A 22,786-nucleotide genomic window follows, 5' to 3' on the forward strand; every position below is an offset into this window, starting at 1 on the left:
TTGCATGTGAATATCCAGCTTTTTCAATGCCATTTGTGGACTCAAACTTAAGTAAGCTTTTTATTAAACTATGACGTATACAAATGTATGTATAATGTAAGAATACAGTGTAGTGGATTTTATTTATTTTTTTTACTAAGTGAACACAGCTGGAAATCCAGCATTCAGATCAAGAAACATTGCATTAGTAGGACCCTAGAAGCCTTCTCCCTTCTTGCCCCTTCCAGTGACTGCTCCCAAAGCCCCTCCCACCACAGGTGATTACTCTCCCTCAGTTGGATTTGCATATTCTTGAGCTTATATCAGTCAAATCAGTGTGTATTCTTTTTTTTTTTTCTTTTTTGAAACAGGGTCTCATTCTGTCACCCAGGTTGGAGTACAGTGGTGCAATCACAACTCACTGCAGCCTCAATCCCCTGAGCTCAAGTGATTCTCCTGCCTCAGCCTCCCAAGTAGCTAGGTGCATGCCACCACACCTAGCTAATTTATTCACTGTTTTAGGGGAGACAGGTTCTCAATATGTTGCTCAGGCTGGTCTCGATCTGGCCTCAAGCAATCCTCCCACCTCGGCCTCCTGAAGTGCTTTGATTATAGACATGAGTCACCGCACCAAGCCAGTGTGTATTCTTTCGTGTTTGGCTTCTTTTGTTTAGCATAATGTCTCTAAGATTCAGTGGCACTATTCTATATAGCAGTAGTTTAAAAAATTTTTCTGTAGTATTTTATTGTATGAATACACCATACATTACTTATTCATTGTACTATAAATGGATGTTTTGATTATTTCCAGTTTGGAATATTAAGAATGATGCTGCTGTGGACATTATTATATATGTCTTTTGGTGAATACATTTGTTGAGTTAACAGCTAGGAGTAGAATTGTTAGGTCATAGGATATGTTTATGTTCAGTTGTAATAGTTACTTCCAAATGGTTTTCTGAAGTGGTTGTTCTAATTTACATGACAATGGCACTGTAGTAGTTAACGAGAGTTTTAATTGCTTCTTCTCCTGTCTAGCACTTGGTGTTGTTCATTTTAACCATTTTGGTGGCTGTGTAATGGTGTAACTTTGTAGTTTTAATTAGAATTTTCCTGTTGAAAACTGAAGTTAAGCATCTTTTCAAATATTTACTGGCCACTTGCATGCTTTCTTTTGTCAAGTTCCCATTCAAAGCTTTTGCCCATTTCTCTACGGGTTATTTGCTATCATCGTCAATTTGTAGGATTTCTTGATATTTTCTGGATGAGTGTCCATGTGACCAATGTGTTGCAGATACATTTTCCTACTTTTTGGATTGCCTTTTCACTTTCTTAATGGAGCCTCTTAATGAACAGATGGTCATAATTTTAATGTATGCTGGTGTATATACTTTTTTATTTTATGGTTGGTACCTTTTTATATATTATTCAAGTAATTGTTACCTAAGGCCATGAAGATATTTGCCAGTTTTGTTTTTTTCTCTAAGCTTTGTTGCTGTACTTTTTAACATTTAGATCTACAATGCATCTGGACTTCCTTTTGGTGTATGGGTTATATTGGCCCCAGTACTATTCATTCAAGATCATCTTTTTCAATCACATTCCCTTATTTAAAATTATGTATCTGTTTCTGAACTTTCTAATCTGTTTCAGTAGTGCCTGTTTATCTTTCTGTTGGTGTCATGCTGTTGTAATTATTAGAACTTTGTAATATCATGCTATCTGGTAGTGCAAACCATCTAGATTTGTTCTTCTTCTCGGCCCTTTGTATTTCCATATAACTGTTAGGATCAATCTAACCAATTTCTTTAAAAATCCCTCTATACTTATTAGGATTTTTAGCAGATCACTTTGGGGATAATTGTCACCTTTACTGTACTGAATCTTCTAATCCATGTATATGGTATTTTTTTCATTTACTTTGGTGTTTAAAATTTTTTCTTAATAATGTTCTATATAGTTTTCAGTTTAAAGTTCTCATTCATCTTTTGTTAGATTTAGTATTAGGTCTTTAATAGGAATCAATGCTATTGTAAATGGCATTTTCAAATTTTATTTTTTGTTGCTGATATATGGAAACAAGATTGACTCTTTGTATGGATCTTGTATTTATTAATCTTGGTAAATTCTCTTATTTCTAGTAGTTAGTCAATTTAATTTTTTTGTGTTCAGATCCTGTTGTCTGGAAGTGTTTAGAATTTTCTCTTTTTTCCCCTTCCAATCCTTATGATTGTTTTTCTATTTTTCTTGCATCATTACACTGGTTAGGACATCTAGTGTAATATTAATAGAAGTGATGATAGCAGGCATCCACATCATTTCCAACTCAGAAGAAAAGCTGTCAATAATTCACCATCATGTATGATGTTTGCTGCAGATCTATGATAGACACTCCTTATCAGAATTAGGTGGTTCTTGTCTATTTCTGTTTCATAACAGTATTTTTTTAAAAAAGTTATGAATTGGTGTTAATTTATGTCAGTTGGTTTTTTGTATCTGTTGAAGTCATATATTTTCCTCCCATGTTTTAATTAATTAATTAATTTTAGAATATTGAGGTATGATTGACATATAAAAAGATATATATATATTATATCTTGATGAGTTTGGAGAATATATACAACTATGAAAACATTATCACTATAAAGGCCATAAACATAGCCATCACCTCCCTAAATTTTCTCTTACTCTCTTTTTAAATTATTATTATGTTTTTCTTCTTTTTTTGGGGTAAGAACACTTAACATAAGATCTACCCTCTTAACAGACTTTAACCATACAATACAGTATTGTTAGTTATAGTAGCTAATGCTACTATACTGTATGGTAGGTTTTCAGGACTAATTTATCCTACATAACTAAAACTTTGTACCCTTTATCCATCACCTCCCAATTTCCCCCTTTCCTCAGCTCCTGGCACCATCATTTCACCCTCTGTTTCTGAAAATTTAAGTATTTTGGATCTCACATATAAAGAGATCATACAGGATTTATCACCTGTTTGGCTTATTCCACTTTATGTAATGCCCTCTGGATGCATCCATGTTGTTGCAAATGGCAGGATTTCCTTCTTTTTAAAGGCTGAGTAATGCTCCATTGTATATGTGTACCACATTTTCTTTATCCCTTCAACTGTCAGTGGAAATTTAGGTTGTTTCCACATCTTGGCTATTGGGAATATTGCTTCAGTGAATATGGGAGTACAAATATTTCTTTGGATACTGATTTTAGTTCCTTTGAATATATGCCCAGATGTGGGATTGCTGGATCATATGGTAGTCATATTTTTAGTATTTTGAGGAGTAGCCATGCTGTTTTTCATACATTCCCACCAATTGTATACAAGGGTTCCCTTTTCTCCACATATTTGCCAATATTTATTATTTTTTCTAAATTATGTAATAGCCATCCTGACAGTGTGAAGTGATATCTCATTGTGGTTTTTATTTGTATTTCCTTGATGATTAGTAATGCTGAACACCTTTTTCTATACTTGTTGGATATTTGTATATCTTCTTTGGATAAATGTCTGTTCAAGACCTTTGCCCAATTTAATATCAGGTTTTAAAATTTTTTTTGTAGTTGAATTGTATGAGTTGCTTATATATTTTGTATATTAGCCTCTTATCAAATGTATGGTTTGCCAATATTTTCTCCCATTTCATAGGTGATCGCTTCATTTTGGTGATGGATTTCCTTTGCTGTGTAGAAGTTTTTTGGTTTGAGGTAATCCCACTTATTTATTTTTGCTTTCATTGCCTGTGCTTTCGGTGTCAAATCCAAAAAAATCATTGTCAAGACCAATGTGAAGACACTTTTCCCTTACATTTTCTTCTACCAGTTTTACAGTTTCAGGTCTTATATTTAAGTCTTCAATCTATTTTGAATTGATTTTTGTGTATTGTGTAAAATAAGATCTTCATTTTGCATATATATATATATATATATATACATATGTATATATTCCAACACCATTTCTTGAAGAGACTGTCCTTTCTCCATTGTGTATTCTCGCTGCCGTTGTCAAAAAATTAGTTGATTGTATATGCATAGGTTTATTTCTTGGCGCTCCATTCTGTTCCGTTGGTCTATATATCTGTTTTTATGCTAGTACCATACTTTATGATTATTATAGATTGGCAATGTAATTTGAAATAGGAATTGTGATGCCTCTAGTTTTGTTCTTCTTATCTCTTTGGCTATTAGTGGTCTTTTGTGGTTCCATATTAATTTTAGGATAGTTTTTCCTATTTCTGTGAAAAATGCCATTGGAATTTTGATAAGGAATGCATTGAATATGTAGATCAGTTTGAGTAGTGTCAATATTTTAACAGTATTAATTTTTACAATCTGTGAAAAGGGAATATGTTTCTCTGTATTTGTGTCTACTTTAATATCTTTCATCAGTGTTTTACAGCTTTCAGTGTAGATTTTTCACCCTCTTGGTTAAATTTATACCTCATAATTGTATTCTTTTTGATGTTATTGTTAAGGGGATTGTTTTTTAAATTTTATTGGATAGTTTGTTGTCAGTGTATAGCAACAACTCATTTTTGTATGTTGTTTTCATATTCTGCAAATTTACCGAATTTTTAAAATTAGTTCAAACAGTTTTTGGTGGAATCTTTATTATTTTGTTTGTTTGTTTGTTTTTGAGATGGAGTCTTACTCTGTTGCCAGGCTGGAGTGCAGTGGCACCATCTCGGCTCACTGCAACCTCCGCCTCACTGGTTAAAGCAATTCTCCTGCCTCAGCTTCCCATATAGCTGGGACTACAGGCGCATGCTGCCATGCCCGGCTCTTTTTTTTTTTCTTTTGTATTTTAGTAGAGATGGGGTTTCACCATCGTGCCCAGGCTGGTCTCAAACTACTGAGCTCAGGCAATCCACCCACCTAGGCCTCCCAAAGTGCTAGGATTACAGGTTTGAGCTACTGTGCCTGGCCTATGGTTTTCTATATATAAGACATGTGACTTGCAAAGACAGACAATTTTACTTCTTTCTTTCTGACTTGGATGCCTTTTTTTGTTTTTCTTTTGCCTAAGTGCTCTGACTAGGACTTCTAGTACCATGTCAAGAGTGGGCATCTTTATTTTGTTCCTAACTTTTCACCATTATAAATGATGTTACCTGTGGGCTTGTCATATATGGCCTTTATTGTTTTGAGGTCCATTCCCTCTATACCTAATTTGTTGAGAGTTTTTTTTAAATCATGAAAAATGCTTTTTCTGCATTTATTGAAATGATCACGATTTTTATCCTTCATTCTGTTAATGTAGTATATGACATTTATTGATTTTGATATGTTGAACCATCCTTGCATACCAGGGATAAGTCCCACTTGATGAGAGTGTATAATTCTCTTAATGTGCTGTTAAATTTGCCAGTATTTTGTTGAGTATTTTTGTATGTGTTCATCAGGGATATTACCTTGTAATTTTAGTTTATTGGAATGACCTTGTCTGTCTTTGCTATCAGGGTAATGCTGGCTTCATGAGATGAATTTGAAAGTGTTGTCTCTACTCTTCAATTTTTTGGAAGGGTTTGAGAAGGATTGGTGTTAGTTCTTAAAATGTTTGTAGAATTTACCAACGAAGCGACCAGATACTGGGCTTTCTTTATTGGGAAGTTTTAAATTACTGATTTAATATTACTTGTTCTTTGTTCAGATTCTCTATTTCTTTATGTTCAGTTTGGGTAGATTGTATATTTCTAGGAACTTATCCATTTCTTCTAGGTCATCCAAAATGTTGGCAAATAATTGTTCATAGTAGTGTTATGATCGCTTAAATTTGTATTTCTGTGCTATCTGTTGTAATGTCTCTTATTTCATTTATGATTTTATTTATTTGAATCATCTCTTTTTTTCATTGTTAGTATGGCTAAAGGTTTGTCAAGTTGATCGTCTCACCTAATCAATTCTTAGTTTTATTTGTCTTTTTAATTGTTTTTCTAGTGTCTATTTTATTTATTTTTGTTCTAATCTTTATTCCTTCCTTCTGCCATTTGGGCCTAGTTTTTTTTTTTTTTTTTTTTTTTTTTTTCCTCTAGCTCCTTGAAGTATAAAGCTGGACTGTTTATTTGACATCATTCTTATTTTGTAATGGAGGCATTTATTGCTGTAAACTTTTAGCACTGCTTTTGCTGCCTCCCATAAGTTTTAATATGTTGTATGTTTCCATATTTGTTTGTCTCAAGATATTTTTGATTTCCCTTTTGGTTTCTTATTTGACCAATTGGTTACTCAGGAGCATGCTGCTTAAGTTACACATATTTGTGAATTTTCCAATTTTCCTCTTGTTATTGATTTTTAGTTTCATACCATTATGGCTGAAAAAGTTACTTGACATGATTTACAACTTCTTTTTTTTTTTTTTTTTTTTTGATATGGTGTCTCGCTCTGTTGCTGAGGCTGGAGTGCAGTGGTGCGATCTTGACTCGCTGCAAGCTCTGCCTCTCGGGTTCACGCCATTCTCCTGCCTCAGCCTCCCAAATAGCTGGGACTATAGGTGCCCACCATGCCCGGCTAATTTTTTTTGTATTTTTAGTAGAGACGGGGTTTCACCATGTTAGTCAGGATGGTCTCAATCTCCTGATCTTGTGATCTGCCCGCCTCGGCCTCCCAGAATGCTGGGATTACAGGCATGAGCCACCGCACCCAGCCGATTTACAACTTCTTAAATTTGTTAAGACTTGTCTTGTGTCCTAACATATTATCTACCCTGGAGAATGTTATGTGTATGCTTGAAAAGAATGTGTATTCTGCTGCTATTGGATGGAATGTTCTCTATATATCTGTTAGGTCCATTTGGCTTATAGTGTTGCTGAATTTCGTTGTTCCCTTATTGATTTTCTGTCTGGAGGAAGTAGGGGTTGTTGAAAGTGAGGTATCAAAGTTCCCTATTACTATTGCATTGCTGTCTATTTCTCCCTTCAGTCCCTTCAGTTCTGTTAATATTTGCTTTATATGTTTATTTGCTCTTATGTTGGGTGCATATATAATTGTTATATCCTCTTGATGAATGGACCCCTTTATCAATATGTAACAACATTTGTTTTCTTCTGTGACAGTTTTTTACTTAAAGTGAAGTTTTTTTTCTGATATAAGTATAGCTACTCCTGCTTTCCTTTGGTTACTATTGGCATGGAATATTTTTTTTTCTGTCCTTTTACTTTCAGCCTAAGTGCGTTCTTAATGCTAATGTCAGTCTCTTAGAAACAGCTCATAGTTGGATCTTTTTTTTAAAAAAAATTCAGTTGCTCTTTGTTTTTGGATTAGAGAATTTATATTGAAATTTAAAATAATTATTGATAGGCAAGGACTTACTAAAAATATTTCAGTAATTGTTTTTTTCACTGTTTTGTAGTTTATTTATTTGTTCCTTTCTTCCTCTGTTGCCATTTCCTTTCGTTGATGATTTTTTTTGTGGTAGTATGTTTTGATTCCTTTATCTTTCTCTTTTAAATACCTAACACATCGGCCTTCTTTGTGGTTACCATAAGGCTCACATAAAACACTTACAGTTACAGCAGTCTATTTTAAGCTGATAACAACTTTAGTTCAATTGCATTAAAAAAACTCTATACATTTACTTCACCCCACAAAATTTTATGTTTTTGGTGTCACAATTTACAACTTTTTTCCTTTTTTAATATAATAAATCTATCTTTATTGCATTCAGATATTTTACAACTTTTTATATTGCATATCCATTAACAAATTTTGTAGCTATGGTTATTTTTAATACTTTTGCCTTTTATAGTAGAGTAAAAGTGATTTATTCACCTTCATTATAGTATTAAAGTATTCTGAATTTGATTATGTGCTTACCTTTACCAGTGAGGTTTATACTTTCCTATGTTTTCACATTGCTAATTAGTGTCCTTTTGTTTAAACTTTGAAGAACTCTTTTAGCATATCTTGTAAGGCAAATCTAGTGATGATGAACTCCCACAGCTTTTGTTTTTCTAGGAAAGAGTTTCTGTCTCTATTTCTTAAGGACACCTTTTGTTGTATTTTTAGTTGGCTGCTTTTTTCTTTCAGCACTTTGAATATATCATCCCACTCTCTCTTGAACTGCAAGGTTTCTGCTGATAAATTCATTCACAGTCTTATGGTGTTTCCCTTATATGTGATGAGTTGTTTTTCTCTTACTACTTTCAAACTTCTTTTTTTTCATTTTTGACAATTTGATTATAATGTATCTTGGTGGAGACATTTTTATATTCTACCATTTGAGGTTCTTTGGACTTCCTGGATCTTAATGTTCATTTCCCTCCAAGATTTGAGAAGTTTTCTGTCTTAATTTTTAAAATAACTTTGCTTTCTCTTTGTCCCTCTTCTCTTTCTCTGCTGCTTCTAGGACTCCTATAATTTTTATGTTTGTTCACATTATGCTGTTCCATAAGTCCTGTAGACTTTCTTTATTCTTTTTCATTCTTGTTTTATTTTTATTCCTCTGACTACTTTTAAATAAACTGTCTTTGAGTTCACTGATTCTTTCTTCTGCTTGATTGAGTCTGCCATTGAAGCTCTCAGTTGAATTTTTGAGTTCAGGTGTTGTATTCTTCATTTCCAGAATTTATGTTTGGTTCTTTTTAAAGGTGTGTATCTTTTTGTTGAAATTCTAACTTCACTTATGCATTGTTTCCCTTATATAATTTAGTTTTCTATCATTTTTTTCTCTTGTGGCTCACTGAGTTTTATTAAAGATAATTACTTTGAATTCTTTGTTGGGCAATTCATAGGTATCCATTTTTTTAAGATCAGTCTCTGGAGCTTTATTTTGTTCTTTTGGTGGTATTGTGTTTTTTTGATTCTTTGTTTTCCTAGAAGCATTGCATTGTTTCTTTGCATTTGAATAAGTAGTCACCTCTTCCAGCCTTTACTGACTGGCTTCAAGAGAGAAAGACCTTCACCAGTGAGCTTGTCACTGGTGAGACCTTCGTTAGTGAGACTCTCTAGATTCTGGAGGTCTCGAGACCTTATCAATGGATGCCCATACTCTACTGCTCTTGTTCCTTCTTACAGGAGAAGTCTTAGGATTGTGTGCCTTTTTTTCAATCCCACAAAGCCAGGCCTGGAATGAGGGCCTCCTATTTATTTTCCCTAGTGCAGTGACCTGATGTGTTCAGATTGCACACATTATCCCAATCTAGCAGAGTTGGATTGGCTGCTAAGATCTGCACCTACTGTTGAGATGTGTGTGCTATCTGTAGGGGGCTCATGTGCATCATTGTGGGGACCTATAGGGGACTGTGCTTGGGGATGTGTGGGGCACAGGCCATTGTGGGAGTATGATGTGCCAGTGGTGTGGGTCAACTGGGTGCAAGGGTCCACAGGAGAGTCATTTTGAGGGATTTGTCAGTGAGTCTCTTGGTGGAGTTTGCTAGCTGATTAGCAGGATCCATGGCTGGCTGTTGTGATCTGTGCACTGGTTGCAGTGAGCCCCTGCCCCTTTGCCATGCTCTCAGCTGTCCCCAGATGATGCTGTTGTACTCATCCCCTCAATATTCTTGGTTAGCAAGACAGAAGTGGGCCTGCTAGACAGCATGCCACAAGGCTGGAGAAGCTGGGTGCTCACTTTGCTCTTAGTTCCCCCTGTGGGAGAAATTCTGTGCCAAGGAGGCTTCTCTTGGCACTGAGCTGTGCCACCTTGGGGGAGAAGTGATGTGGGTAATGTGAAATTGCTTTTCACCCTTTTTAATGCATCTACTGTCAGATTTTTTTGCTTATCAAGCTGCTAGAAACTTAGCTAGACTCTGGGGTTCTCACAAAGTTATTTTTGTTTGTGGATAGTTGCCAAAATTGGTGTTTTTGTGGCAGTATGAGGGCTGGCATTTGCTATTCTGCCATCTTGCTTACATCCCTCCCTCTTTTTAAAAGGATTTTAAAAAAAGATGTTCATAAAAATTTGGTCTGTAATTTTCTCATAATGTTCTTAGGTTTTTAGGCTGTTGTTATTTTGGCCTCGTAAAATAGATTGAGAAGGTTAATCCTTTTCTGTTCTCTGGAAGAATATGAGCTTTGTGTTATTTTTTTAAAAATATTTGGAAGAATTCACTAGTGAAGCTCTCTGGGCTTGGAGATTTCTTTATAGAAAGATTTTAATAAGAGCTTCAATTTATTTTATGGACAAAGTAGAATTCAGATTTTTAACATTTTCTTGATTTGATATTTCATTTTTAAGAAATTTTATTCTATAATTTAATTTTTCAGATTAGTGAGAAGTTGTTTATGATGTTTTTATTACGTCTTTAATATATGTATGATCTGTAATCATATCCTTCCTTTCCCTGCCTGATATTGTCAGTTTGTATTTTCTTTTCTTTTGCTTTTTGTCTTGCCTTGAGTTTATCACTTTTATTAATCTTTTTAAAGAATAAACCTTTGGCTTTGTCTATTGTGCATTTTATTTCCATTCCATTGATATTTTCTCTTATAAAAAATGATTTTCTTTTTAAAAAACTTTGCTTATATTTGATTTTCTGTTCCTTTTCTAGCTCATGATGATAATCCATTTAAGGCTATACTTTCTTTCTAAGCACGAGATTTAGCTGCATCTCACAAATTGTGGTTTATCATATCTGAATTATTCAGTTGAAGCTATTTTCACATTTCTATTGTGATTTATTCTTTGATTATTTTGATATTAGAAGCATTCAATTTCCAAGCAGTTGAGGATTTTCTGTTAAATATTTCTGATTGATTTCTTGCTTAATTACATTGTGTTTAGATAATATTTTTTGAGTGACTATAATTAAACTTTTTTGAAGTCTGCTTTATGACCCAGCATACATAGTCAATTTTGGTAAATGTTTCAAGTGCTTTTGAAAGACATTTTTTTATTTTCTTTGTTGGTGCAGTGTTGTATACATGGACAAATTTGTGAACTGCATCATGTAGCCCTAATGATATGATGTTTGGGTCAGCGGAAGGGGTGGATCTGGTTGTTTTATAAACTATTGATAGTGATAAGTCTCCAATATATTTGTGGGTTTGTTCATTTCTCCCTTTAGCAGTCAATTTTTGCTTTACATGTTTTGAAATTCTGTTAATGAGTACACAGTAATAGAGAATTCTTATTTCTTCATAAGGGATTATTGCCTCATATACTTATGAGGTGTTCTTTTAAAAAGTATTTGGTAATATTTCTTGCCTTACAGTCTAGGTTTTCTGGTATTAGTATAGTTTTATCAATCTTTTAAAAAGTTAGTTTTTTTCATGGTATGTCTTTCTATGTTAAAACATATTTTTCAAGTCTTTTATGTCTTTATATTTAAAGCATTTGTCCTGTAGGTAAACAAGTTTACTGTTTAGGTTTCTAACATCCACTCTGATAATTTTGTTTTTTTAATTAGAGTATTTGACTCCTTTACATTTAATAAAATTAATGACATTTGTTCATATTTGTCACCAACTCTTTGTCTTCTACTTGATACATTCTTTTGACCTGATATTTATCTATTTTTTTTACTGGCCTTTGTGTTTACTATAATGATTATAAATCTCTATCCTTTCTTTATAATTATATGAAACAATTTGTTGCTTAGTTTCCTTCTTTTTCCTTAGAAAATGTCAATTTAATTTTCCTTGTCATCTTTTGTATTATTGTTGATATGGATATTAATTCTAGACATAAGTATAACTCAGGACCCAATATTATTGTTTATCAGCATTGATTTATGTTTACCCACATGTTTACCTTTGTTGTTTTCATTTCTTTTTGCATTTCTGTGTTCTGTTGGGGATCATTTTTCTTCTACCTGAAGAACTCTCTCCTCTCCTCTCCACCATTCATTTTCCTTCTTTCCCTCCTTCTCCTCCTCCGCTTTTCTTCTCTCCTCCTCCTCCTCCTCTTCCTCCTTCTCCATTTTCTTCTTCTTTTAGTATGGTTCTGTCGTCAGTGGATTGTTAAAGTTTTTGTTTGTTCAAAAACATCTTCATTTCAATTTTTATTTTTTGATAATATATTCATTGTTATAAAATTCTTGGTGAGTACTTAGGGTTTTTTTGGTTTGTTTTAAAACACTTTAACAAGGCCATTCTATTGTCTTATGGCTTTCATTGTTCCTGTTAGAAGTCAGCTCTATGTCTTATTGTTATTCATTGAAAGTAATGTATTCCCTTCTCCTTCCTCTCCATCCCATATTACTTTTAAGATTTTTTTCTTTGTGTTTATATTAGTACTCTTATTAGCATATGGTTAGATTTGGATTTCTTTATAGTTATCTTACGTAGGGTTTATAGAGCTTCTTTCATTTAAGTAAACTAGTCACTGAACTTAAACATATATCTGTAAAAGTTCATCGAACATACGTGTTCAGCTTAGTGAGTTTTCACAAAGTAAACACATCCATGTGTCCAGCAACTATATTAAAAACAGAACATTCCCAGTACTTTAGAAACCCTTTCTTAGGTACTATTTTCTACAGATACTATTTTCTAAAGGTAATAGCTGTCTTGACTTCCCATGCTTTAAGTTAGTTTTGCCTGTTATTGAACTTCATATAAATAGCATTATATGGTATGCATCCCTTCAAGTCAACATAATGTTTGTGGTATTTATTGATGTAGATACATGTAGTTATAGTTTGTTTATTCTCATTACTATACATTGCTTGTTCATTCTGTTTAATGACTGTATCATAATTTATCCATTCTTCTCCTGAACATTTTGTTATTATAAGTACACTGTGAACATTCCTATATGTCTTTTGTTTGATACTTGTATGCATTTCCGTTCTAGGAATGTTGGTGAGAGTCTATTGTTTGGTGTTTTTCTCAGTTTTGGAACATTTTTGGCATTTTTCACTTCAAAGATCGATTCATTAGTTTTCTCATTTTTTTCCTTTTTGGGATCCCAATTACATTTTATGTCTTTTTATTGTGACCTATATATTTTATGCTCCTTTTCTTTCCTTTTTATTCTTCCTCTCTGTTTAGTTTGGATATGTTCTACTGACTTGTTATGCAGATTACTGCAATGTCAATCTGTCGTTAAACCCATCCATCAATGAGTTTCAGATATTGTATTTTCCAGTTCTAGAATTTCCATTTGGTTCTTTTTACACATTCCAGATATCTGGTGAAATATACTGTCTTTCATTAATTTAATTTAATTTTCCTTAATTTTCTTGAACATAATTATTTTAAGGTCTTTGGTATTAGCTCTAATATCTGAATCACCTATGGATCTGTTCTAGTTTTAAGTCATATTATCTTACCTCTTACTACACCTGTAATTTTTTATTGAATGCTAGGCTTTGAGTGTAAAAAGTTATAGAGGTTGTAAATGTTACAAATTGATATTATTTTCCTCTCAAGAGAGTTCACCCTTTTTTCTGCAAGGCAGATGAATTTGGGGGATGTATCACCTTAAGCTAGCTGAGGTGAAGTTAGGTTACAGTTTCTGTAAGCCTCAGTCTATCTCTGGTTGGACCTTATTCCTCAAGCATTCCCCTCCACGAATTTACTGAGAATTCTGTTGTGTTCACCTCTTCTCCTTGTTGAGTTTTCATTGTTGATCTTTAGTCTTCATAGTACTATGTGACTGGTAGAAAAACTCTACTTTGCATTATAATGTTTATGGCTTAGCTTTTTTGCTTACCTTGCTAAATATTAGAGTAACACTGTTCATGTGTTTGAGGGTCTTCAAGTCTCCAATTTCAATCCTCTGGCCTCCGAAGATCACGTAAGCTCTGCCATGGTCCTTTACCTGTGTAAATATAACCAGGAAAATGTCATATATTGACAGATTATCTCTCTGAGTTTCTCCTTTTTTTTTGCTTTTAGGTAATCTTATACTTTCTAGTTCTTATTTCTTTCATAGCTCTCCAATGCCTTTATTAGTTTAGTATTTTATGTAGTCTCTTTTGTCATTCAAGAAAGTATTGGTTAGTCTGCCTTAAAGTATTACATCCTACTTAGATACCCTCAAAGAATGTTTATTTGCAAAATTAAACAGCATTTAGAAGCACTTGACATCACAGGGCTGGCCTGTGACTACTTGTGACCTTTCTTTTGAACCGTTAACTACTAGATTTGATTTAATACATGAATGAAGGAATTAAGGAGTGACTACATACAGCTTGTATTAGTCCGTTTTCACACTGCTATAAAGATATTACCTGAGACTGGGTCATTTATAAACAAAGGAGGTTTAATTGACTCACGGTTCCACATGGCTGGGGAGGCCTCAGGAGACTTAAAATCCTGGTGGAAGGAGAAGCAGGCACCTTCTTCACAAGATGGCAGAAGAGAGTGGGAGTGTGTGAAGGAGATATTGTCAAATGCTTATAAAACCATCAGATCTTGTGAGAATTCACTCACTATCAGAACAGCATGGCAGAAACTGCCCACATGATCCAATCACCTCCCACCAGGTCCCTCCCTTGACATGTGGAGGATTAGGGGGATTATAATTCAAGATAAGATTTGGGTGGGAACACAGAGCCAAACCATATCACAGCTGTTGGAAGAATAACCCAGATTTGATAGGTGATCTTTAATGCATATCATTACAGCAAAGAAGCTTGCATTATTTTTATTTTGCAAATTGATTTTAGAGTAGTCATGACACTCTAATACCCATATAATTAGTTTGCTGTGATAGCATATTATTTTTATCTCTAAAAGAGCAATTGAGGACAGGCGCAGTGGCTCATACCTGTAATCCCAGCACTTTGGGAGGCTGAGGCGGGTGGATCACCTGAGGTCAGGTATTTGAGACCAGCCTGGCCAATGTGGTGAAACCCTGTCTCTACTAAAAATGCAAAAATTAGCTGGACGTGGTGGTGAGTGCCTGTAATCCCAACTACTCAGGAGGCTGAGGTAGGACAATTGCTTGAACCCAGGAGACGGAGGCTGCAGTGAGCTGATATCGTGCCACTGCACTGCAGCCTGGGCAACAGAGCAAGACTCCATCTCAAAAAATAAATAAATAAAGTAAAATAAAATAAGAGAGCAATTGATTTCTGAGAGCCTTGATACTTTAGAAAGACAAGTTTTGGAGAGACAAAGATAAACCATTAATGGTTCAAGAGAGGTCTTGGTACATGCTTTTTTTAGTGTTGCTAGAGTTAGATTTTTCTTTCAGTGATTTTGGGCGTATATAAAGGGGACATTTCAGAAATATATTTAATGATCTTATTTAAATCCAGACACAGATTTGACAGAGCAAAGATAAAAATACATAATTGTCAATAGACAGTTAAAATTACATGGGCAATATGGTAAGGAAATCAGCTCATATGTTTTTGGGAATCACAAAGAAATCTCCTTACCCCCAAACAAACTATATCTTTCATAAACTAGAAGGTAGATTTGCTATGTATGACATTCCTGTAAAAATTACTGTGTTTCCTCCACTATATTATTGCCTGTAAGCTGCTTCATTATTTTAAGGACCACTAGTAAGAAAAAACAATGCCAATTAAACAATTATATTTTGAAGTTTTTAATCATGAGGAATGTATGTTCCTTTTTGAAGGAACTCCCCTTTACTTTTTAAACATATTTTTATTATCATTTTTGAACATATTTAAGAGAAAATTATTAGTTTAATAAACTAGATTTTTTTTAAAAAAACTTTGTCACCTTCCGAGACTGAGTACTGAATCACTTTTGACTTAGAGTCATTGATGCCTGTGTTTTCCTGTAGAGTATCACCCTTTGTGCCCTTGGGGGTGTTAATGTTGAATCATTTCTTAAGAGGGTGTTTTATATTGTCTCTGGGTTTTTCTTCCAAGCTATTGACATGCATTCTGCATGTGATGGTATCATCAGATAGTTTACCTGACACCAACTGGGACTCCTGTTCCTTTTTCAAATGGTCTTAGGTCAACGTTTGTTGACCTGAGCATCAAAAGGTTGCAGATGTTCTGTCAAGCTGCCAAGAGACACAGCCAAACCTGTGCTTAGGCAGGCAGTGATGACTACATAAGAACCACTACCTGGTTAGCAGCACTGCAAGACCATCTTGATTTCACATGTGTCAAAATGTACAGAATGTGCTTTCTCAATCAAATATTGCATCGTTTGGAATGCTTTATGGACACTTAATATCTGGCTACCTCATACATGATGTGTTCTATATTTCTGGATAGAACACAGATAGTACAGATATATGTAACTTCTTGCAGACAGAATGGAGAGAAAGGATGAGTTTAGTGCACTTATTGGCATATTAATATTTGATATTTGAGGGTTATGGGGAAGATCATTGTAACATTATTGAGTGACTAGGAACATAAAGAGACACAGAGACCTTGAAAGTTGATGACAGAAAAAAGATGTCTTGTTTCCATTGATTTGCTGGAGAGATGTTTGTGGTTGTTCTCTTACGGCTGGAGCTATGCTCCCAGTTATGTAAACACATACGTGTACATCTCTTCCCACCCCACCTGCATCCTGCTTCTCCATGCTAATCTTATTCACAAACAATTAGGTTTTTTTTTTTTTTTTTTTTTTTTTGAGATGGAGTCTCACTTTGTCGCCAGGCTGGAGTGCAGTGGCACGATCTTGGCTCACTGCAACCTCCGCCTCCCAGGTTCAATTGATTCTCCTGCCTCAGCCTCCCACGTAGCTGGGACTACAGGCATGTGCCACACTGCACCTGGCTAATTTTTGTATTGTTAGTAGAGATGGGGTTTCACCATGTTGGCCAGGATGGTCTCGATCTCTTGACCTCGTGATCTGCCCGCCTCAGCCTCCCAAAGTGTTGGGATTACAGGCATGAGCCACCACGCCTGGCCCAATTAGATGTTGTGTTCTTTTTGGCACCAAAGCCTTACCTCTTTTTGCTTCTTCATTTTCTAAAACCCATTCATTATCATTATTATTGATTGCTACCCTTGAAAGTTTTCATACTTTTATTTTGTGGCAGCTCTTAATTTTCCTAAAATTTTAAATGCCATATGTATTTTTTTTACATTTTAACTAATTAAAAAGAATTTTGTTTTAACTTGTTGTTTATAATTTTTTTGAGGTCTTTTAAGGTAGTTGGAAGAACTCTTAAGACATTACAGAATGGAAATTGCATTCACAAAGTAGGGTATAGTTAATGAGTTAGAGTATGGTTGAGGTTACAATCCAAATCTTTCTCAGTGTTTTAAATTGGAGAACTATTTACAGAGCATCTATTCTCATACTGTTGCTGCTGCTACTGCGACTGCTGCTTTCTAGCTTTCAACATTTTTATTAGTCTGGATTCTTCTAGTTGCAAAAAACAGAAATGGCTGAACCAGAAAAGGGAAGTTATTAGCTCACAAAACTGAGCAGTACTGGGGTGGAGCTGGACCAGTCATGGCTGACTCTAGAGGCTAGTCACTCCCAACACTTGGTTCCACCTTCCTCTGCATTGTCTTTGGTCTGAATGGACCTTTCTTTTACTTAGCGGCCCCTGCAGATCTAGGCTTACATTCTATGAATCTAACAGTCCTAGATAAAGAGGTTCTTCTGCACAGTATTTCTGATAAGAATCCTAGAATTGAATCTCTTTGGTTTCGGTTAGGTTACATATCCATCCCTGAACCAATGACTGTGGCCAGGAGGGTAAATTTTATTGAATGGGCCCTTTCTGAGTTACCTGCCTACCCTGGAACCATGTGACTCAGCATGAAACTCCCCAAACTAAAAATCAGGTAGCTGGACAAAGAAAGAGGATGTCGGGCTGGCTAAACCGATAGGTTCTTCTTAACGCATTGTATTCTATGAGCAGCCCAGTGGTCTTCAGAACATGTCAACTATTCGGCTTATTTTAACCAAGAGGAGAATAGTTAAAACTACAATAGTGAGTCTTAATTAGATTAAGCAAAGTAGATCCTTACCTCAGCTCTGACTCGCTCAGGGCTTGTAGGGTAGCATTATTTCCCTGCTTTCAAACTATGTCAGTTCAAGCCTGAAGGGTGAGAAGCTGATGACATGATATGAAGGCAGAATGTCAAGGTGGGAAGAGACTTTCCCTGGGAGTCATGAGTCCTGAGTGCTATTTTCAGCTCTGAGAACATAGGCCAGTGATTTTTCTGCTGGATTGTGAGCTCCTGGAGGTCAGGGACTGTGCTTAATCTTGCTTTTTACATATTTCCTCTTTTTTTTTTTAATCTCGCCTTGTAAATCTACTGTTGGATATAAGTTATCTTAATTTATCCTCTATGTCTCTTCTCCTTGATAGTTTTTAGCGCTTGATCTTCTTGTGCTTTATTTTGGGTGATTGTCTCCAGTATACCAGTTTTCACTTCTAAAAAGTAAACTTATTTGACATACCTACAGATGCTTTCATACTGTATTATGCATTTTATTTCCAGATTTTGTATTTACTTCTTTTTCAAATTTGCTCTTTTTAAAACCAAAAAAATTTTCTTATCTTACCAAGTTTGTTTTGTCACGTATTTCATCACGAGTTTATACATACTTGATTTTAAGTTCCTCTAGGCTTTTTCTATTATAAAAATGTCTAGGGTATTCATGCTTCTGTTTGCTGCTTCTTATGACACTTAGGTTGGTGAGCTTCATTGTGGGCTTTCTAGTTTTAGTCCAAGAACTTATCTTCAGTGAGACTTTTTTTTCATACTAATTTTGAGAGCATCCCAGGTTGTTGAGGTATTGCTATGAGGCAGTTTTATTATAATTGATTTGAGCTTTCTGCATTGCTGGGTAGGGGGAATTGGACCTCCGCACCTATGTTTAGTACAAGCTTGGATCTCTGATCTCTCAGCGATTCTTGTTCCAACAGTGTTTTAATGGGGTGGTCCACCTCTGTGATACTGTCTAAGCCAGTGAGTGAAGGTTTATTAGTCATTAATCAAAGATAGGACAACCTTTTGGATGATGGAGACAATTTCTAGCTCAAAACCATGCATTTAGCTTATGGCTTCAGTTTCTATCCCCAGATAGGAATAAAAAGCAAAGCCCCTAATATGTATATCTGATTTAGTTCCTCAGTTGTTTTTTGTTTGTTTCTGACATTTCTGTTTTTTAATAATCCAGAACTGAGTTGTGTAATATAAATAATTTTGCTGTATTTTCCTAGTATTTCTTTTTTTCTCTGCATCTGCTCAGTTGACCTCTTGTCCAGAAGTCACTTATTTTATATTTCTGTAGCCCCTAGTGTATTGTGTTGCACCAAGTGGAAAATAACTAGATATAGATTTACAACTTTTAAAATGTATTTTAATGTTTAGTAACTGCAAAAAGATTTTTTCTAGTTAGAATTATAAGGCTAACAAGAAATCAGATCTGCTACATAGAAAGAAAGAAGCTTGATTTTGTTTTATTATCATATAAAGTGTTTGTAGTAGAAGTTTTAAAAACACTTTCAGAATATATGCATACTATGGGAGGTAGAATCTTGACCCTCAAAGATGTCGATATCCTGCTCCTTGGAGCCTGTGAATATTATGTTGTATGGAAAGGTGGAAATAAGGTTGCCAATGAAATGAAGATTGCTGATCAGCTGACTTTAAGGGAGATATTCTGGATTATTCAGGCGGACCCATGTAATTGCATAGTTCCTTTAAATGTGGAAGAGGGAAGCAGAAGAATCTGTGTCTGGGTGACATATCCTAAGAAGACTTGATCAGCCATTGCTGGCTTTGAAGATGGAGGAAGGGGTCACGAGCCAAGGAATGCTGGAAGCCTCTGGGACTGTGAAAGGCAAGAAAATGGATTATCTTCTAGAGCTTCTGGGCACACCCTTGGTGAAACCTTGATTTTTAGCCTAGTGGGATCTATTTAGGACTTTTGACCTCCTTAACTGTAAGATAATACATTTGTGTTGTTTTAGGCCACCAAGTTGGGGTAAATTGTTACAGCAGCAATAGGAAAGTAATTCACATACTCTGTGACATGAGAGTTCCACTCCTAGGCATGGACTTAACAGAAATGTACTGAATGTATGTTTCAGCAAAATAAGTATAGTAGATTGTTTAAGTAGCATTATTTGTAGTATCCCAAAGCTAGAAATTACTCAAATACTCATCAGCAACAAAAGGGATAAATGTGTTTTACACACTCTACAATACTATACAAGAGTAAAGGTGAACTGTCTACATCTGCATACAACAGTATGGATGGGTGTCACAAACATTATGTTAGTAAAAGAAATGAGACACAGAAAACTATGCATACTGATATGATTTGAATGTTTGTCCCCTCCAAAACTCCTGTCGAAACTTAATCCCTAATATGGCAATATTGAGAGGTGCTCAGCATTTAAAAGGCAAGAGCCTTGAATGGATTAATCCACTTGTGGATTAATAGATTAATGGGTGAATGGATTAATGGGTTATCATGGGAGTGGAAATGGTGGCTTCATAAGAAGAGGAAGGAGACATGAGCCAACGTGCTCAGCCCCCTCACCATGTCATACCTGTGCACCTTGGGACACTGTAGACAGTTCCCACCGCAAGAAGGCCCTCACCAGATGTGCCCCATTCAACCTTGAACTTCTCAGCCTCCATAAGTCTAAGAAATAAGTTCCTCTTCTTTGTAAATTACCCAGTTTCATGTGTTATGTTATAAGCAACAGAAAATGGACAAAGACAAATACTCTGTAATTCCATTTCTAGAGTGTATAAAAAGAAACAGAAGGCTGGGTGCAGTGGCTCAGGCCTGTAATCCGAGCACTTTGGGAGGCTGAGGCGGGTGGATCGTGAGGTCAGGAGATAGAGACCATCCTGGCTAACAGGATGAAACCCCGTCTCTACTAAAAATACAAAAAATTAGCCGGGCGTGGTGGTGGGAACCTGTAGTCCCAGCTACTCGGGAGGCTGAGGCAGGAGAATGGCATGAACCCAGGAGGCGGAGCTTGCAGTGAGCCGAGATCGCACCACTGCACTCCAGTCTGGGCGACAAAGCCAAACTCCGTCTCAAAAAAAAAAAAAAAAAAAAAAAAAGAAAAGAAAAAAAGAAACAGAAGTCATCTATTGTGTTGGAAGGTGGGACAACCATCAAGATTTGCCTTGATTGAAGTAGTGACCAAGGGTACACGTTCACATGTTCTGTTTCTTGATTTGGAAGCTAGTTACATGTGTTCAGTGCATGAAAATTTATTGAGCTGTGGCCTAAGCTGTTATGCATTTTTCTGCATGTATGTTACACTTCAATTTTTAAAAATAATATATTCCCAAACGTGGTCCCATTTTCCAGCAGAGCTCTGTGTATTCAGTGTGGGTGAGGCTTCATGAGGCTGTGATTTGCCTTTGTCTCCTTGCCAGCTAAGCTGGAGAGTCAGAGCTAGAACTTGTGTGACTGGATGACTTTTCCACTACTTCATTCTGACTTCTCGCCTGTCACCACATCAGATTAGAGAAAGTTTCCGTGGTACTAGTTTTTTATTTGCTGAATGAAAATTCTAATTAATAAATTCACAAAAATCTAATGCTATTCTGAAATGCTCCTAGTAGAGACATGTTCTAGCAACAAAATAGTTTGATTTTATTTCTGCATATAGCGTGTTTTCATGTCATTTAATGTTGTATGTCATTTTGGCAGCAGTGCTAGTTGTCATGATTCAGTGCCAGTGTATTAAAGATATTCCTGGAAGGCAGTTTATTTGAACAGTGCTTAGTGGTGTGATATTAGGAACATTCAATTTTGGCAAGGCTTCAGAGAGGCATTTGTTGGAAAATCTGTTGTAATGAGTATAGTCTGTCCTTCTCAATAAGCTATGAAGTGGTCTATTGTTTAAAATTTAGATTCCAGTTCTAGCTCTGCTACCAGCTAGTCACATGAGCTTAGGCAAGTCATTGATTTACACCCTTTCCCACTACCTGACAGTCAAATATATATGTTAATATTACTCCTATGCATGAAACACATGCTTTGCTACTATAATGTAGCCAGGGGCAGCAGCAATATACTTTTAGAAATGGAGCCATTAGGTAAGGTGTTACATTTTGGAGATAGACAAATTGCAGCTTTGCTGTTACTGGCAGTGTCACCTTGAGCTACTTCAGTGTAAAGAGGCTGTTGCCAGGCTGCCCCCATGTGCTTGGCACACAGTAGGAACTTACTTAATAAATGCAGTTACAGGGATGATGATAATTATGATTTGTTAAATGTCTTCATTGTTTTTTAAGGTTCTGAGCAAATGATTGCTGTTGAGGGAGTACATAACGTGGTTACTTGATGATGATATTCAGGGGCAAATGAGACCTCTAAAGAAATAAATATGAGAACGTATAAAATTCCTCCTATAACCTACCCCTAATGTTGAATTTTTGTTTTAAATATTCAAATATGCAGTGAAGTATAGAGAATAAGAAAATGAACAACTCTACGCTGGCTGTCCAGATTTACTAATCTCAGTATTTTGCTGCACTTGCTTCTGCTTTTTGAAAGAAATGAAGCATTGCAATTACACTTGAAGTCTCCTGTCCCCAAACCTGTGTATCTTCACCCCTCCTGAGACATAATTGCTGTGCTGTCGTTGGTCTCCTTTTCAGCAGTGTTGTTACATTTTAACCTGATGTGTGTGTGTATCTATAAGCAAACATTACATAAATGATATATGGCATGTATTATCCTGCACCCTGTTCTTTTGGTTCAAATATATTTTATAGAGTTATCTGTGATAGAATATATATCACTGTAGCTCTTTTAAGTGCTGTATAATATTCCATTTTTGAATATATCACAATTTATTTACTCATTTTCCTACTGATGGGTGTTTGGGTATTATCATATATTTCCTGTTACAGACAAAAGCCACGATAAACATTGTACCTTTTGCACATGTGCTAGAGGTTTTCTATCTATCTAGAAACAGCCGGGTCCTAGGCATGCATAGTTCCAGCCTTACTCAGCT

At 35.4% G+C, this 22,786-nt stretch overlaps 1 protein-coding gene and 1 long non-coding RNA gene across 21 annotated transcripts in view; one reads left to right on the forward strand and one right to left on the reverse strand.

The window, feature by feature from the left end:
- The window catches only part of LOC107969441 (uncharacterized), a 28,420-nt gene extending 14,199 nt beyond the window's left edge, over positions 1-14,221 (reverse strand). The window contains exons 1-2 of the long non-coding RNA XR_010152032.1: positions 14,154-14,221; positions 13,589-13,696 (exon numbers count right to left, since the gene is read on the reverse strand). This is a non-coding gene — a long non-coding RNA (uncharacterized LOC107969441). The remainder of the gene's footprint in view (positions 1-13,588; positions 13,697-14,153) is intronic.
- L3MBTL4 (L3MBTL histone methyl-lysine binding protein 4) overlaps positions 1-22,786 on the forward strand; it is a 470,574-nt gene that overhangs the window by 71,507 nt on the left and 376,281 nt on the right. For 2 of the 20 annotated variants that reach the window (XM_063795948.1, XM_063795961.1), the window contains exon 1: positions 3,652-3,705. The exons of 17 other annotated variants lie outside the window; for them this stretch is intronic. The gene's annotated coding sequence lies outside the window, so the exon portion shown is untranslated. Of the gene's footprint in view, positions 1-3,651; positions 3,706-22,786 lie in introns of those variants that run through there. One more of the 20 variants, XM_063795945.1, reaches the window with a different exon arrangement.

The sequence above is a fragment of the Pan troglodytes genome, chromosome 17 (assembly GCF_028858775.2).
Source record: "Pan troglodytes isolate AG18354 chromosome 17, NHGRI_mPanTro3-v2.0_pri, whole genome shotgun sequence".
Lineage (NCBI taxonomy): Eukaryota > Metazoa > Chordata > Mammalia > Primates > Hominidae > Pan > Pan troglodytes.